Raw genomic sequence first — 15,622 nt, 5'->3', positions numbered from 1 at the left:
CATAAGTATAAAGCTTGATGGATTTTGAAGTTACCATGCTAGAAATAAGGCAGCTTAACCATAAATACTGTATTGTAATGTAAGATGTGAATTCATAACCTACTTACCCTGTCTTTACAACATGTAATGAGTAATACATATTTTGGCATACATATCTTAATCATAAGTAAGCTTTTAGCATCTATTTTAGGATCTTTCAACAATTTTGTGAATTTTCCCTTATGTAGCCGGCTAGTTTTTGGGGTACATTTTCTCCAGATTTACAGTCAATTCAGTAAAGTTGTCACGATCAGCAATTCTGAAGCAGCTATTGTAGATATAACGGAAATTGCTGAAGCATCTCATATATCAGGTATAAAAGGAATCCTTCATAATTTGGAATTTTAATATTTTAAAGGAGTATATTAGGTCACACATTATTTAAAGTACCCAAATTTATTACATTCATGCATTTTCTTCCTGCTATTGAGTTTCCAAAGAGTATAGCTTCTGCTTGCAAACTGTATTTGTTTCACCAGGGTGCAGAGCTCACCAGAAGGCTTTATTAATTTCAAAGAAACATCACTATTTCTGTTTGTTTAAAGACAGAAAATAGCAGTGATTGCTTGCAGAAACTGTCGTTTGGTTAAATTAAAATAAATAAATAAATAAAAAGGTCTCCAGCAAGAGAAGAGAGGACAATGATTGCGCAATTTAGATTGGCACATAACTATTCTTTTCTGGTTTCTGGCACAGATGCACTTTCTGACCTTACTTAATGAAGATGCTTATTAGCATATTCGGGCGGTACTTCTTGTGTCTTAACCTGTGATGATTTTCCACATAATTAATATGGTCCAAGCTATTTGGAAGCTGTTATTTATCATTGAAAAATAGCAATTTCGAAGTACAAGGGGCACCTGTAACTCTGTTTTCCACAGTGGAAATGATGATTGAATTAGTTTGTGATACTGAAATTTTGTAACAATGTATTAACTCCTTAAAGGCTTGATTTGCTTGAGGCTGTCTTACCTATATTCAGACCTCTTTGCTCCACAAGTCTCTTAGTCTTTTAAAGCCTGAGACCCTTTCTTGACTTCTTCCATGGTCTCAAGTTTTCCAGGCTCCACATAACTTCAGAGACATCCTGCCTTGCTTGTTTGCTTTCCCATTGCTCAAGAATAAATAAAATAATGTAACTCTGGCTTTTTGGTCCATAAATGGAATTTTGAAGAAATTTAAATATTCTTATGTTTGATTTTCTCATTTAGGATTGGTTTCTATTTTTAAAGATATTTCTGCTAGCACTTACGATAATACTGTTACTGAAGATGAATGTGTGACTTTAAGAAATGTCCTAATGATGCTGATAAGAATTAGAAGTTAATATTTTAATGCATGCTCTGCAATAATATGTTACATTAATTGAAGACAAGAGGTTAGAAGGAAAATTCTGTTTTGATTGTAAATAGTGTTTAAAGTAGTTGTACATAGGAATAAAAGGTATTATTAAGGTATGTGCTTTGAGTGGGAAACCACTGGCTAGAGCTCAACTAAGTATTCTGCTAAATCAGTACCATTTAAATGAAGTATTCATTGCATTGGCAAAATAAGCTGAAAATTAATAAACAGTCCTTGGAATCTGGGGAGATGTTCTGGGGTGAAGAGGTAAAGACAATCAAGAGAACTTCCATCTATATTAGCTGTACTCTTTTTCACTACTATTTCCTATTATTCTTCATGCTATATTTGGAAAGAATGTTCTGTAGATCCATTGAAGAAGCAAGGCAATACACACGTTTTAATCCAGCTGCAACCATTTTTCCTGCTACGATGAATGCAAAATCTAAGTAAATGTTAACCTGGGGGCAAATCTGGCACAGATCCTAACTTTTTACTTTTTTCCTTATTTCAGCTCATGGTGTAAGAATTCTTCTGAAAGAAATTAGTGTTCTGTTTAGATGATGACCTTGAGTCCTCATCCAAGCCAACAGCCCACAAATGCACTTTACTCCTTAACAGAGAGTGCTGAGGTACATCATCTCCTACTGCTATTCTAGTCGCTGTGACTGCACCTTGCTTTCTTGGCTATGCCATTATTATGGCTGCCCACACAGTTGCACAGGATTTGATCCAAATTAGATCCCCAATTAGGTATATATGTTTCCAGACAAGTGAATACTTCTCTTAGAATATTGATTGAGCTATTCTGTAACAGATTTATGAAGGTTTACCTTTCTTCTCAGATTTCTTAGTAAGTCCACATAAAATTTAAAAAGTAGGATGTACTTAATGGAGTTTGCAGTATAATAGTAACGTATGCTTAGGAAATTTTCTATCTCTCTGCCCTCTTCTAAGAAGAAAAGCTTTAATATCTCATTAACACTTGAAAGAGTACCAGGCTATAGGGGGGAGAAAAATCAAGGTTGGACAGTGTCTGTGGCTATTATTAATCAAATTATTACTTATTACTTTAGGAGAAAATAAAAAGGCACAGATCTGTAGTTTTTAAATTGCTAAATAAATGGGATTATTCTGCCCACTGGGGCAGCAGCTAAATACCCTTGGACAGTAGTATTGGTACTATTCTGACTGTAGGTTTTGTCTTAATGGTAGCACTGAATGCTTTATGGGTTGCAATGCAGTCTTCCTCTGCATAATAAATCACTCTTCCTTTAGTGCCAGCTCTGACCTTTCCTGATTGAAATTGTAACACATCATCATAAAATAATGTCAATGTGATAGAGAATCGTCTTCCCCATGAAGAGTGATTCTACATACGGATCCTTAAAGAGCTAGCTGTCTCTGATCATAATGGCTCCCAGTTACGAAATGGTGACACTAACCTGTCAAACTGTCTTGAAAAAACAGCAATACACTGCCCTAGAATAAATATGTGCTTTCAGGAGTTCTGCTTCTGGAAGTTTCTCAGAATACAAAGGAGGTGAGCACACACACTTAATAAGTGTTCTCAAAGGTAAACCCAGGAGCTTCTCTTCAAAGAGATTCTGTTGTCATTGATGTTAGTCAGTATGACTATTGAAATGAGTTCTTTCTTTAAAGATATCAGTGTTTTTCAGATTGAACTGCTTTGAAAGCTCCCCACTGCTATACTTGCATCACTTCTTTTATATAACAATGTATTCTGGACAAAATGCTTGATTTCATTTTTCCCTCCTGAGTCTCTGGAAAATTATTAGATTTTCATATAATTTTTATCCACTTTGAACAGGCAGTAGGTATATGAAGAAGTTCTTTGGATTGGATTTCTTGCTGTCAGATAATTTATTCTGTTCTTTGTATACTCCTTTAGTGTATGACTTTTCTACAAGGTAGTGACTCTGTAGTTGTTCTATTTATTATGAATTCCAGATAATAAATTAGTTCTCTTTGAAGAAGAAAGTCAAGTTAGTACATATCTGTATTTGGATTCCACGAACTTGTATGGTAGTATTGCCATTTGCTCTTCAGTTCCTATGTGTATGCATAGATATCTTTAAAAATATTCTATATGGCATGGAAAGAGAGAGAAATAGAATACGAATCTCTGGGAAGGTACATGCACCCCAACAAAGCTGTATTTTCTTATGCAGAAATAACTTTCTTTAACATCTACTTAAAAAATTAATATTTCTACCTTCCTTCCATGTGTGTTTCTTTATTAGTAATTTCTGACATTTAAAACAGGCTGTTGATTCTCTTTGCAACTTGACAGAACTCTCTATTGCTCTATGCGTATATATATGATCCACATAAAATATCTGTGACTTAAAGAACTTGTATCTATGAGTTATGAAAAGAAGCACACTGAAATTTTTCCTTTCCTTTTTTTCCCTGCTCTTATGTCATGCTTGCACTTAACCTTTACCTGTTTAATCCCACTTTAGTCATAATTGCATGCTCTCTTCTCCATTCACTTGGCATCATTCAATTTTGGTGTGATCTTCATATTTTGCAGTATTGGAAAGTAATCTTAGAAAAGTTTTAAATGTTTCTTTTACTTGCATTATGACACAAGAATAAAAAGTATCACCAAGGAAACGGTAGACTTCAGAGACAATTTATTCTTTTAAGTCAGACCAAAGTTTAATTTAGATGAAAATCCTGGAAGACATATTTCCTCACAAAGCCAGTAATGTTCTTCTCATTACCTGGTAATGATAGTCTAATTCTATCAAAAGGAATTTTTAATAATATAGCTGCATGTCTGAAACTTCACAATTTAGAATGAAGATGACACTATCCAAAAGCTTAAGAAAACACATTAACTGAAGCAAGAATAAATCACCAACAAAGAACATTGTCATTTTCACAGCTAATATTTCACCCTTCTAGCCTCATCTCAATATAACTTTTACATTTTTATGTAGTGGCAAATAAGTGATCAGAACATCCATGCCCACAGAAAGGGCAGAAGAGGTCACAGAAGTTTGCTTTAACGCCTAGCATTCTGTCTTGTTTTCTTTGTATCTGTCCAGTATTCTGCTTTTCTGTGCAGCTTTACCATATTGAAGTCGGCATTATTAAGAATGTAACAAGAAGAGCTAATTCCTGGAGATGGTGCATGGTCCTTCATGCAACATTTGTATATTGTCCATCACAATGCTTCTCACAGGTCACTGCAATTGCTCCGTGAGTTCTGATTAAACTATGTATGTGTAATCAGAGTTCACCTGCTACTGCAAAGTAGTCATCAGTGGCAACAATTTAAAAGAGCTTTTACTCTGTGTTCATGTTCAGGTGATGTACTGAGTGAGGGCCGAAGTAGCTGGCTATCTTACAGGTTTTGCTGTATTGTCTTTGTATGAAGATGTCAAAAGTCAGATGTAATAGAAATGTATGGTACTGCAGTGATGAAATCTGATTAATCTGTACAGTAAGCACTGTTCAAATCAACATCTTTTATGCAAGCAAAGGGGGACGTGAACTTGCTGTATAATAGCATCAATAAAAGAACACAGTACATCACCATAGTGCTAAAACGTACACCACTGTAACCTTTCTATAGAGTAGAATATGAAAGCCCCACTGTATTTATAAATACAGACTTTCAAAACATGCTAAAAGGGGTATGCTCCTTTTTTTGTTCATTGGAATGTGGGAATACTCAAAAGCAGAACCTAAAAGTTAGTCTTGTGAATTCATTTGCTACTCAGACATGACTGGATTTCAAAATGTTTGGCTTGAATTTCAGTTTATTAATTTATATTTTTAACTGCATCCGTAGAGTACAAAATTTCAGCCTGAGTTATAAAAAAATTTCAGTCTTCTGTAAATGCTAAACCACACTTGGAAAACCACAGAAATCTATTAAACCTTTCATCTTCAAACCATTAAAGTAGTATTTGGCTTTTAACATTTTCTCCTTTATTATTTCTTCTCCTTTCTTAAAAGCAGAATATGGCAAGGAAGTTCCAGTTCTTACATGCTTTTTGATTCTTCTTCCATACACTGAGTTAATATGAAAAAGACTGAAAGTTAACATTTCATTTTACATTCTTCTAATAGAGAAAATAAATTTTGTGATTTATTTTATGGGCCCTTAATAGTGCTACACATACTGGCTGCAGCTGAGAGTCAGAGCTGATTTTCCTTTAGAATCACAGAAATGCAACCTTACAATTTAACCTGTTATAAGCAGATTCTAGCAATATTTGTTCTGAAGCCTGGGTTTTCATGTTAACTTCATACAGTACCTTGCCAGCAAAACAAAATGTAATTTAATTAATTTAATTAATAAACTCCTGCCAAGGCATTTGACTTTTTTTGACGAGTTATTCGGACCATGTTAGTCTAAACTTTGTTTGCCATTAATGTAGTCTTTATTCATTCTCTGCATGATTTAAATAAGATACAGACATGTTTGTGTTTATACAAAGCGTCTGCATCCTCTTGTAAGTGGAGTACTCAGACTATGAAGAATGTCTGTCCCTTCACTTCAAAATGGAATAATCAGTAATAATAGCAACAAAGAAGGAAGGATCTATTTAATAATGATAGCACTTCATGGTAAGTATTTTGTAGATTTGTAGGTTTTAGTGATAGTGATAGCTCTTCTTATATTAATGACTCAAGAAGCCTTGATCACAGGATAATTCTTTCATAAGGCACTAACTATGTATCTCTGAAAGGCTGCAGCCTAAACATCTCCTGAAGCCTGTAAATTTAAGACCTGCAGGACTGATGCTGCAATTCTTTCCCTTTATAAACTCTTATTTTCCATATGTTTAGAGATTGTGACTGAAACTGTGCTCCTGTAATTATGTATAAAATACCATGGATGAATGGCAGGGTTCCAAGTTGTTTATGAGAGCACTGCTTAGGGGAAGATGTAAAAGAAAAATGATCCAGTGGACTGGCGGTTGCATGTAGTTTATGCATAAACTTCCATGAGGTGAAATTTTAAAACCGATATGGCATGGGGAGGCATGACACATCTGTGTTTTGATTGTAGCGTTACTTCACTGCTGCTTTTCAAACAGTCCACGCTGTTCATCCTAATAGTCTATTCTAGATATCTGCTAGGAACAGTGACTGAAATTTGTCAGTTAGTGTATTTTGTTCATTCAACAGGAAATTTGTGTGTTGATCTTGGAGTGCAAATCCCAAAGAAATGCGGTTTACATATGTCAGTTGGGTTTGATTTTATAGGAGCTGGAGTTCCTTGTGAGGTCATTACGCTGTCTTAAATGAGCTCCTAAGAGGAATGTCTTGGTGAAGAAGCTGTTACAGTTACTACACAAGAGATCTGTTTCTCCCCAAATGAAAACAAATGCCGTACAGTTTGGGCGCTCTTTGTTGACACACAGTGCAAGGTCCTGTTGTGTTATGAAACATTCATTCTGGTTAACTTTTAACGAATAATATACAGACTAAAATATCAAGCTATGGAAATAATTCAGTGGATAATCTTGACTAGCAAGAAATAATTCAGACTATAATATAATCATTCAGTGACCTGGAAAAAAGCTTAGTTCTCAGTCTCACTGTCCTTTCCTTTGCTTGAACACAAGTGATACGAACTTGGAAACTATCACTTTTTTAAAGCTGTGAAAGTGAAATTAGGATTGTGCTAAATTTTGCAGGCACAACTGGGCCATTTGGGGTTTTTTGCAACATTATAGATATTTTAGTTGAAATAAACAGTGTTATCTGAGGGGATCGTAGACATGGCAATCATGGGGAAAGCAATCAGAGAGGTTTCCAAACATCTATGATTAGTAGAGGACAAATCCATTTTAAAGGACATAAATCTAAAAGGAAGTTGTTGTGAAATGAAAAACTGCCTTAATAGTAATAAGTTTGGAAAATCTACTTTGGATTTGTTATAGTTAAAAACCGTAAGGGCTAACACGCATGTGATGCGGGGAAACTTAGCAGCTCCTTTACTAAGGGACTTGAATACAAATCAGTTCAGGAGCATTAATCTGGGCAGAGCTGAGTTTAGTTTCTTTCTGAGGAAAAACTTCTGAATTAGAGGACTTAAACAAGTGTGAGTACCTGCTCATTTCACTGTGAATTGCATAAGGTTGTATAATATAAACTGTTTAAGGACCAAAATATCTTCGATAACGTTAAATCTCTGTGGACAGCATTGAGTCAGCACATTCCTACGGGATACAAATGCATTTTTGTAAACATCTCTTCTACTTTCTCCATGATCTGCTTAATCAGCTAATCTTTTCTCTTTCTGTGAATGTGAAAAACAGAATATATCATTTTAATGTTATAATTGACATCAGTAATGGTTACTCTCCAGTGCTTACTAAGCCATTGTGTTTACAGTGCCACAAGTAAAAATTGGCAGGTTTGCAGTTAAACAGTAACTGTCCTAAACACCACATTTCATAAATTTTTAGTGAATCTACAATTCTAGTTAAAATTATCTCAAATGTTACATTCTCGAAGCAGTATAAAAAAGAAACAGAAATATTTATTGTCGCTCTTCAGCTGTGTTAGCAATCCTTCCTGTTGTTTTTGTTCACTCTGATTCCTTTTACAATTACTTCCAGAAAATTACTCAAGGAATTGCTCTGTTCTCAGCACTTGGAATCCAGAAATGTTATAAGAATTTGCAGTTGCATCCTTCACATGTTGAGGCCTCTTAGTACTTTTGGTATCACCTCCAAGTAATTTTACCCATTTTCACCCATTGTTGGGAACTCTAAATTTCTCTCCATCATCAGTTCAATGTCTCTTCCTTTCAATTCTATTTAGCTCATCTTTCTTAAATTAGTCTTGTCAACTAGCTCATATACAGCAATGGGTGTGTTTTTAGTGTGCGTCTCTGAAAGCAACATAATTCCAGAATGTGGACAGGGTTTGTAGAATTCAAAAGTGGGTGGGTTTGTGGGTTTTTTTTAATCATTCATGTGTTTAAAGCATAGTGGGATGATAAGGAGGGAATTCTTTCCTGTTAGGGTGGTGAGGCACTGGAATAGGTTGCCCAGGGAGGTTGTGAATGCTCCATCCCTGGCAGTGTTCAAGACCAGGTTGGACGAAGCCTTGGGTGACATGGTTTAGTGTGAGGTGTCCCTGTCCATGGCAGGGGGATTGGAACTAGATGATCTTAAGATCCTTTCCAACCCTAACTATTCTATGATTCTGTGTTTCTATAAACCTTAGATATTTCTGTGGTTTAGACTTTTTCTTATTTGATTACTTTGAATTGCTTGTTGAGCATGGCATTACAGTGAACAAAATAATTTAGAATTATCCACAATGAATCATTTGGAGGTATAGTAATTTTGGAAATGGGGAAATTAATGGATAAAATAATATACACTATACCCTTTTGCTTAAGGGTGCAATGACATGGAGAAAGGTTAAGATAGAAGAATCTAAATGAAAATGCATGAGCTCTGCAGCTTCCTGGAGAAGAATGCAAACAGAATACTGAACATTTTCTTTCTGGAATCATGTGTATTTCTATCCCCACTAAAAATGTGTCTTTTCATTTGAGTGCAGTACTTCAGAATTTGGAAGAGCCTTTATAAAAACAGTAATTTTTTTTTTTTTTTCTTGATTGAGATTGGAATTGAAATCTTTTGCTCTGACCTTTCAAAATATGTTGCTCTCTACGTTTGTGTTTAGGTTTACTATCTTCCGGAGCAAGAACTGAAATATATCCATCACAAATCCATAGCTGGTTAGCAGTTCTTGTCTTTGTCATGCCTCTTCAGCAGACTTGGCCCATAGACACATTTTACTAATGACTGTAGAAGTTTCATGTGTTCAATTTGTAGAAAAGAAGGTTTTTTTTATTAAAAAAAAAACAAACATGATAAATGGTTGCAAAATGAATTATAAATTTCAGGCAAGATTTGAACTTTTTAAAAAAGGCTGGTTAGGAAGGAATGTCACAGCAGCATACCAGACATTTGTAGAATCATAGAAAACTTTAGGTTGGGATTGGAGACCATCTGGTCCAACCTTCTGTTGAAAGGTTATCCCTGTCAAGCTGAGGCTAGAATATTTCCAGTGAGGGAGATTCCACCAATTCTCTGTAACTTATTCCAATGTTGGCTTTTTTCTTGCAATGAATTTTTCTTTTTTCCAGAGCACAGGGAAGCACTGCAGCTGGTTCCATTTCACTTGGATACCTCAAGTACTGATGTGTCGGCTAAAAGATGTTTCCTTCCTCATTTCTCTGAAGGAAGTCCCAGTATTTTTGACTCAATCAGAAAAGTATACTGGTTTAACTCAAATTATGTCCACCATCCCATTGCTCATTGTTGTGGTGGAGGGAGTGAGAGAGCAGCTGTGTGGTTCTGAGTTACCGGCTGGGCTTAAACCATGACACTCATCCAAAAAAAGCCCAAACTTTAAAATCAGATTCCCAACAGTAATGACCTTTTACTTTGTCATATCCTAAGAGGACCTCCAGGCCTGCCTTTGGAGACATAAAATTTGCCTATGAAAAAAATCAGCTTATCATTATAAACATGTCTGAAGGCTTTGTTGAATTAACCAATACATTTCATATTATATATGATATATATATCATCCCTTTACTTAGATTTGATAATTAATACTGGATGCCATTGGGGTTTTTTTAATGATTTTAAATCTTCTTTAGTAGTTGGCTAAAGAAAATGAAGATTTATTTATGTATGCTATTTACCCCCCATTGTATGTAACCTTCACACACTAATCAATTCTGGTAGGACTATGGATCCCGAGTCTAACACTCAAAGGTCAAAAGTAAGAAAAATTGATCATCTGCTGTATACCTGTATATCAAGATATATAGTCTTTCTTCAACATGCCTCTCATTAACATTTCTAGAATAACATTCATTTAATAGAGTTTTGTCAGCTGAAGTGTGACATCCTGCCTTTTTCACCAGAATTATACCAGAATTTAAAAGGTACAGTTGGAAATTGCAGCAAGCCATTTTTACTATGAGAGGAACCTGTTAGTTACAGAAAGAGAAATCAACCATTATGTCATTAGAAGTTTTTACAATTAAAAGTTTTATTCCTAGAGGAACTGAAAGACAATTAAATGAAATGCTAACAACAAATTAAATGCTTTATAGGTCAGTCATCCCATTAGGTCTCTTTAGGGAAGCTGTTCTCATATAAAGCATGCCATAACCTATTTGCATAATGATTCTATCTTAACTGTGCCTTCTGCTCTTTTATGGTGTGTTGTTTATCCTAGTGCATGGCTGATATAGTAGAATCTCACAAAGAAAGTAAAAGCTGCTATTTATGGCAGACAAAACATTGCACCATTCATATACATTATGCAGGACAGTACCCAAACTGCAAATATGATTTAACACACAGAGTCATTATACTTCGCTCATTGCAGTGGCTTAATTGTTTGAATTATAGACAGTGTTAGCATCATTGTTTTTATAAGATTATACACACAAAAGCAGTTCCAGCTAGAGTATGTGGAAGCTTGTGAAAGAAAACACGAGCTTTCTAAAGACAGCACTATTGGTCTGGGCTCATTTGAAAATGCAGAACCCTTTCCAGAGGGGGGGAAAAAAAGGCTTCAGAGAAATCCTGATCTCCAGTGCACACCGTCATGAACAGTCTGTCACATTTTGGGGGGAAAGAAATTTCATGAGATGAGTCTTGATTTCTGGCTTTGGATTAGAGCCTGGTTATTTACAAGGTTGGCTTTGTCTCTGTGGGCAGAAAGTGAATGACTAAAATCTTGGCATGCAGTCACAAAGCTATTTCTTTTTTTAAATTTGGTTTGTTTGTTTTAACTATATTGTTTTCAAAAGGTAGGGAAGAAATGGGACTAAGTCTGTTAGCAGCATTTGAACTAACAAATGTTGCCAGACAACACCCTGTTTGACATTCCTGAAGTTTATTGTCCTGTAAACCCAATTTAGTCACTCTGGCTTGTGTATAACCTTAGAAAGCTAGTAAGGATCTAAAAGTACAAGGTGTCTGCTCCACTGTAAGAAAAGAGCTGCTTAGATCTTAATGCTGTCAATTGCACATGCAAGGTACTAGATGCATCTTTTGCAGGCTGTTTCAAGACTGGCTGTGATAAAGCCGTGGGATCAGAAGTCCTTAGTGGCACAAACAACAGCCTCTTTTCTGTTAACTACAGAATAAATCAATTTCCAGTTAAAACACAAGGGAAGAGCAGTCAACAACCTCCTCTTCCAGTGGTAGGTAAACATTAGACACGTTTACTTTATCAACAAGCCATACATCAGTCATAGCAAACTGACTTGAACAAGCTCTCCCAATGTGACAGGCTGCACTGCAGCAAAACATCCATTTAGGTGTTCACAGATGTTCTGTTCCTTTAAGTATCTGACTGATTCCTGAAACAGGACTTCTTTTCTGTTTGGGAACTTAAAGAGAGTGGTTAAGTTGTCAAAAAGGCCAGGTACTCAACAGTGCACAGCAGCTTCAAAAATCGATATTTTAAGAAAACAATAAAACTTGACAAATGGCTTTACCGAGGTGACTACTCTGATGGTTAAGACAAAAGATATTAATTCCTAACTTCCTCAGTATCAAACTGTGCTTAGCCTTTCTGCTCTTGTGTTTATGCAGCAATGACATCTAGACTGTCTCGAAGTGTTATCGTTGCAAGCACAGTTTAAAACTATATTCCGGCATATGCTGTGGGCTTTTGTCTCAAGTGTCTTGGTCCCTCAGTTTGCCGCTTTTTGTGGACTTGCCCAGAGTCTGGACCACTGTTGATCACACGATTAAACTGATCCTACTTGTTTTACTACTGAGGAATCTGGATTTTGCTTTGTAGGGAAGTTTCTTCATGTGTGTGAACCTCTCCTGCTGTTGGCATGAAGTCTTACCTCTCTTTGCCAGACCTTCTTGAGAGCATGTCATCCACACTACAGCCAAGCAGTGCTCAATATCTATTTCAGTTGAAAAACTTCAGCACTGGATGCAGAAGTATCAGACACAGCCAATATCTTTGCTGCTGTCGGCCAAAACACACATCTTAGTGTGTATATATATATATACATATATATGTATATATATATGCATATATATACATATATATATATTCTGCCTGAGTATTGGCAGGATTTGGACCTTTCTCTGTATAAGATCTCTAGAAGTTGAGAATTAACTTATACCCTTTAATGAATTATTCCCTTCCAACTAAATGTGTATTTCTCAGTGTGAATATGGCAGTAAATGTCATGCAAATGAGTTAAGCAATTTCCTCTAGAGACCTGAAATAACTTGCTTGTTACTAAGGAATTTCAAGGAACATCCTCTGGTGGACCTTAGCAAATTAAAAAGATCCCTTCTGCTGTTCTGGTGTCTCAGACCTTCTTCCTCTCAACCTATGTACGATATTTACTGGGCCTCTGCATAGTATGCAAATGCTTGCCACAATTTTAATCTTAAAAGAAAATAAATCACTATTCTATAGAATTAAATATGTGACCTGTGGATGAGGCTAGGGTATATATTTAATGTGAAACCACTGTGGACTCAATCTCACACTGACAACTACTGTGACTAGGTGTATTTTATATACATCTGTTCTGACATTGTATTCGAGTGCAAAAGGCAGAAAGATTGCTGCTATTTAAACCTGTGCTGTAAAATGCTTAGGTTTCTGTGATGAACTGTTTCATACTTTGAAGCATGTACTACATATGTTAATTCAAGAACATTCATCTCAGTGATTTTCTTCCATGGAAAAGAAAGGTTGTGTGTAAATTGTTCCCAGCATTATTTTGGGAACAAATATATATCCAGGGGAAATTTCTAGTCATGGCTATAGCTACTCTACAGAGTTCAATTGTCTTCATTTTTCTTCAGGTTAAGTGCATCAAAATAAGGTTTCCCATATTTCTTAAGCTCATGTACAGCCAGAACATTTGTAGTGTACCTGAAATAGATCCTGTTGGTTTGCAGGTACCTTGCTGCTGTAGTCCAAACTGTTAAGTAATGAGCAGAGTATCTAACTTGCTCTTAAATGTCTTCAGTGATAGAAGGTCCTGTAATCATTCTATCTGTAAGGAAGCATGTAGTTTTGTCAAGGATGCTAGACTGTGACCCTTTATGTTCTACTTTCTGGGTGATGCTGAGTAAGTTATATTTTCAGATGTTTAAATAAATTTAGAAACTTTTTAATAAGTTCTAGGGCATACTCAGTGTTTAATCCAATTTCTGTCAAAGGATTTAATGGGTTCTTGCTTATGAATGGAAAATTTGGGTGTCTAACAAGATCAGGTACTAAAGATGTATATTTTGGAGTGACATGTTTCATCATGCTCCTATACCAGCAAGCCTTAAGCTTATACTGTAAAGTCTGCACATCATGTAACGTTGTGGAGGAAACTCTCATCAAATTATGAACAGCGAGGGAAGAATGCTCTTTGGGATCACTTGCTTCCATGTTATCCAAGGTACACAGGAAATATGGAAGAGAACATACTAAGTCAAAGTCAGGATTTGGGAAGATACAGTAGGAATTAGGAAGTTTTCATTATAGCGGGGGGTGGAACCAGGTAATCTTTAACATCCCTTCCAACCCAAACCATTCTCTGATTCTAATTGTTCAGCATAATTTTTTTTCCCATAAATGCATCATCCTTTATGCTACTGAATTTTTGCATACTTATTGTACTTCTTTTGTTTGTTTTTTTTTCTCTTTTTTTATCAGAGTTCTCATAAAGAAAACAATTGTTTTTACTACAACATGAAACAAAGGGCAAAGCAGGAAGATGAATTTCCCTACAAAGTACAGGCTGGGGCATATTCTTCTGGATTATGCATCTTCAAAGACCTTCTCTGGAAGTAACATATAAACAAGACTTCTGCCAGGTTAGTGATCAAAATCCTATGTACACGATTTTTACCCAACTAGTTTAAAATAAAGGATGCTTGTGCTTGCTGAAGCCATGTTTCGCCTACATTATGCTGCTTATTTTAGACAATTATTATTATGGAAAGCGTATCAGAATTGATATCATCAGTCACTGGCTTTAAAAATGGGTTGTCTAGCAATTAATTATTTCCAGGCTATCTTTGTAGCAGTACATGACACCAAATACAATCTATGCGTGAGATATCATTCTAGAAGTATGTCCGAATGCTTGAATTTACTTCATTTGAAGACAGAAATTTGTGTCGACACCTTGAAAGTTTGTAATGTTATGGCTGGTATTACAAAAAGAGCATTCTGCCAGGTTTTGATTCATCATTATGAATGCGTTCGAAGCACCAGGGTAAAAATACCAGGCCAAATGTTCCAGAATCATAACGTTCTCCTCTGTTGATATCAGCAATGTCTTCCCAGTTTTAACACACTTCATTAATGAACACCCCATGCCAGATGTGCCCCTGTTTAAATGCCTAAAAATAACTCTTGTTCCCCAGCAAATGCTAAGCTGACATAAAGATAAGCTTATGGCAATTATTATATTGCTGCCTTTAAGGTTTATGTTGCACTTGCAATTGAACACACAATTTGGGATTTTTACACTGAGAATGGTCTTCAGGCTACTACCTTGGAATATTAGGCAAAAGTTATAATGTAGAGGCATATAATTAATTTTGCCTAAGAGTTATACTTAAAGTAGTGAGCAGACGGGCAGTTTTTAAATCTGAAAATCCTATCACTTGCCAGCTGTAGTATGTCACATATAGCATGTCTGGCTCCAATACAGAAAAACATGACTTGAAAAGTTAGCAGGAATCAGGAATATCTGCCACTTCTTTCTACCGTTGCTGGTTTTAAGAAAATAGTACATAGAATGACGGAAAAGTGGACATTTAGTCTTTATTCAGGGAAGAGAGGGAGAAAATCGTGTGGAATTTAACAAAGCTTTACTTAAACTTCCTCCTTGTGCTGGTTTTGGCTGAGATAGAGCAAATTTTCTTCCTAGTAGCTGCTGTAGGGCTGTGTGCTGGATTTGTATTTAAAAGTGTTGATCATACAGGGATGTTTTAGTTATTGCTGAGCAGCGCTTGTGCAGAGTCAAGGCCTTTTCTTCTCCTCACACCCCTGCAGTGAGGAGGCTGGGGATGCACAGGGAGTTCGGAGGGGATACAGCCGTGACAATTGACTCCAACTGACTCCAGGGATAGCCCATACTATAGGGTGTCAAGCTCAGCATGTAAAGCTGAGGGAGAAGGACAGAAGCAGGGTGGGGGATTAGGGTGGATTTGGGGTG

At 36.0% G+C, this 15,622-nt stretch overlaps 1 long non-coding RNA gene across 1 annotated transcript in view; it reads left to right on the top strand.

Moving 5' to 3' along the window:
- The window catches only part of LOC130607761 (uncharacterized), a 184,017-nt gene that overhangs the window by 152,896 nt on the left and 15,499 nt on the right, over positions 1–15,622 (top strand). Inside the window, exon 2 of the long non-coding RNA XR_008974331.1 lies at positions 14,110–14,270. This is a non-coding gene — a long non-coding RNA (uncharacterized LOC130607761). The remainder of the gene's footprint in view (positions 1–14,109; positions 14,271–15,622) is intronic.

Source organism: Pezoporus wallicus, unplaced genomic scaffold (genome assembly GCF_028554395.1).
Source record: "Pezoporus wallicus isolate ANWC-B61680 ecotype Strahan unplaced genomic scaffold, APGP_CSIRO_Pwel_v1 scaffold_6445, whole genome shotgun sequence".
Taxonomy (NCBI): Eukaryota; Metazoa; Chordata; class Aves; order Psittaciformes; family Psittacidae; genus Pezoporus; species Pezoporus wallicus.
The sequence above is the reverse complement of the archived record's forward strand: the minus strand, read 5'-3'. Positions and strand labels throughout refer to the sequence as shown.